The sequence below is a fragment of the Mirounga leonina genome, unplaced genomic scaffold (genome assembly GCF_011800145.1).
Source record: "Mirounga leonina isolate KUSES-001 unplaced genomic scaffold, KU_Mleo_1.0 Mir_199, whole genome shotgun sequence".
In the NCBI taxonomy this organism is placed as follows: Eukaryota; Metazoa; Chordata; class Mammalia; order Carnivora; family Phocidae; genus Mirounga; species Mirounga leonina.
The window spans coordinates 8,730,411-8,733,785 of NW_023270498.1; the positions used below are offsets into that span (position 1 = coordinate 8,730,411).

The 3,375-nt window shown below is 36.6% G+C and overlaps 1 long non-coding RNA gene across 1 annotated transcript; it reads right to left on the reverse strand.

Moving 5' to 3' along the window:
* Positions 1-398: 398 nt before the first annotated feature.
* LOC118024596 lies at positions 399-3,111 on the reverse strand. The gene is made up of 3 exons (XR_004683142.1): positions 2,745-3,111; positions 2,423-2,615; positions 399-820 (listed from the first exon to the last, which is right to left on the reverse strand). It is a non-coding gene; the product is annotated as an uncharacterized LOC118024596 (long non-coding RNA).
* Between the last annotated feature and the right edge of the window lie 264 nt (positions 3,112-3,375).

Here is a 3,375-nt window from a genome sequence, read left to right on the forward strand (position 1 = left end):
ATAAATAGGTATTTGCTTGTATATACAAATATAAGATATTTTTATTTAAGGCAAACCTAAACATTGGTTTTATTTAGAAAGAGGAAATAATAGCTGGAAGGACAATGATATTTGTCACTGTCTTCCCTTTCATCCATTTTGAATTTAGATTGGTGGGAAATATTACTTACCCACATATATAAATACAAAATTCACACTTTGCCAGGTTGGTGGATTAAAAGGAACAGAGAATAATTATCTGTTTAACTATATTAAAAAAAAGGATTCTTGGACTATTTCCTCTGACTATATTATGAAACAATTTATATCAGTCACTTTTTAAAAAATTGGCCAAACTGTGTAATGCTATTTGTTATAATGTTTATTTGTCATGCTCCTATTTATATGCTAATCATGATAATCAGGATTGAGCAAATGCAAAGATTCTAAAAATTGGATTGTGAAGTGGAAAAATCTCAAAATCTGGGGAAAAATTTTGACCTTAACAATTTTGTTTCAAACCATTGGCAAAATTTTATGACCAAGCCAATACCAGAGAGCTCCACCTGCTTTTCCAGGGAAATAAGGCCAGGATGGAAGACAGATTCAACAGTTAAATGTCAGGGTATAAATGATGTGTCCAGAGAGGAAGAAGAAGTGTAAAAGCCTGGAAACAGGTCTCTGAGGAAGTTGCAACATCATCCCATATCTGAGGTCATCTTGTCCTCAGATCTCAGGGACATTTTTCTCTCTCAGCTGAAGTCTAATCTTCCCAAGGGAATCACAGAGCACGAAATCATAGATATTAAAGATGGTCTCATTCAATGTCTTCATTTTACAGCTGCAAAAGAAAAAAAATACTCATGGAAGTTGAATAAATAGCCTGAATTAGTTGCAAAGCTAGACTAGAAGCCAGTCTCTGCATTAAACGCTGCTTTATGAACATGTCATTGGACAGGATAGACAGAATGCCATGATGCCACGCCATGATTCAATTCCTCACAGATTCCAGTGACCTGAGGTAAACTCAGCTTATTAGAGAATTCAATCCACAAGTTAAAAGATGCCCCTTGAGGAAAAAGATTCCATAGTCAAATAAATTTGAAAATTGATGAATTAGGTGGAGGTACACAGAAATCTGTGTGTGTGGTTGGTTGTTAAATTGGTTAGTTGGCTTTACTGCATGAGTCCTAGGGCCTTTCTATCTGCATTGATCTCTAAGAGGTGCAAGAAAGACACTATATTCCAAATTTATAGGCTACGGAGCATCATTTTCATGGAACCATCTATTATCATCTTAATTCTATGGAGCACAGCGTAAGAAATATTAACAGAATAAAGTTCAAAATGCTTCATCATAGCATTTAAGTTTCTCCATGATATGAATCCAAGCCATTTTTAATATCTATACTCCAGTTATCACCTGACTGTTTTCAGACTTCCCATAAAGTTCATGACTTGCCATATTTGTTTACACCATTCTCTCAGACTGGACTAAGACATGCTCCCGTCTCTGCCATGCGGGACTTCATAACCCTTCTTTGTGGGATTTTCTCTAATCCTTTCTGTTAAAATTAATTTATGTTCAACCCTTTTTATTGTTTAGTAATCCTTTATTTTTTGTGACAAACCTTTGAAAATTGCCTATATGTGCCAGATACTATTCTAGGTGCTGGGAATACAACTGTGAACAAAACAAAACAAAACTCACTGTCCCACAGAGCTTACATTCTGGTGTTACAGAGGTGAGGAAAGAGAAAATTTTAAAAATTATTAGGTCCACCAGTAATACATCATTGTATCACTTACATGGTGTTTTTATGATATCTTAGGGAGTTTAAACATTTGTCTTCTCTCAAACTTGTGGAGGATAATACTACATTAATCTGCTCAGGCTGCCAAAACAAAATACCATAGCCTGGTGGCAGAGCGAAGGGGTGGCACTTAAACAACAGAAATTTATTTCTGACAGTCCTGGAGGCTGGAAGTCCAAGTTCAAGATGATGGCAAGGAAGGTTTCATTCTGAGGCCTCTTGTCCTAGCTTAAAGGTGGCCACCATCTCTTTGTGCTCACATGGCCTCTTTTCTGTGTGCTGTAGGAGAGAGAAATTTCTGGTTTCTCTGCCTTTTCCTACAAGGACACTAATCCCATCATGGGACCCAACACTCCTAACCTCATTTAAACCTAATTACCTCCCAAAGACACCACTTCCAAATACTATGTCACTCAGGGGAAGAGGGTGGTAGAGCTTCAAAGTACAAATTTGGAGGGGGTGGGAATACAAACAATCAGTCCATAACGATACTGTTTCTCAATTATTATCATATCTCTCAGAGGTCAGCCTGTGCTTCCCATAGAATTAGTCTTCAGTAAATATGACTGAATTAATGTTTCAAAAAGAACTATTTTGGAACATCTAGAGTAGGCATTAATAGGGCATACCTTAGTGCACAAAAGAAGCGTGCCTAGTGAGGAGCCATCCGGTGGTATTCTGTGTGTGGGGCCTGTGGAGAGGCCGGGAAGAGCATGCCATCCTTTTGGTGGGTTTGCCACACATCCTTTATATTTCTCTTGCATCCTGTATTGACTTTGTCAGGATGCTCTAAGTGTCCCGTATTCGGCTTTTGTCAGCAAACTACAAAAAGCAAGCAGTTAGAGCCATTTTTTCAAATTTAACTGGACATCCTGTATTTTTATTTGCTATATATGGCAACTTTATCATACATATATAAAGGACTGACACATGTATTTTTGTATGACTCACCCAGGGAGAAACAGAAGTCCCAGGAAAAGCCAACAAAATCCTTTCCTATTTATGCATTTGCACACAAACAAAAATGGAAAAAGAATCTGTCTCTCTTCTTCTTCTGTGAAAAAATAAGTGTTCCTTGCCTAGATGGGAAGAATACAGGTAATTTTTCTGCATGCCTGGCACACAGTATCAGCTCAATAGAAATTTCTTCCCCAGGCTCTAAAAGCAGGAAGGATATCCTCTATAAACCTTGTAGTACATAATGATTCACAAGCCATTGACTCAACCAGCATCCTGTGAGCTTCCCAGGCAAGCTTGGCTCGCCCTTCAGGTGCCACGTGCACAAAAATGAATACAGCATCTAGGATAACATACTGTTTATTTATTTTTATTAATTCATTTACTTAATTATACACACATGGATTCAGACATGTTCCAAAATGTGCTTGAGGCAGTATTTGGCATACATGATAAAATACATTCAAAAATAAATGAGGAATATACAACTCTAAACTAATGTCTAAATAGATTGGAAGTTTCTCAGAAAAAAAAAATATGCTAGGAGAAACTGTAAGGGAATATATATTTATTTATTTTTATTTATAAATAGTTACATATAGCTACATATAGTTTAAATATTACA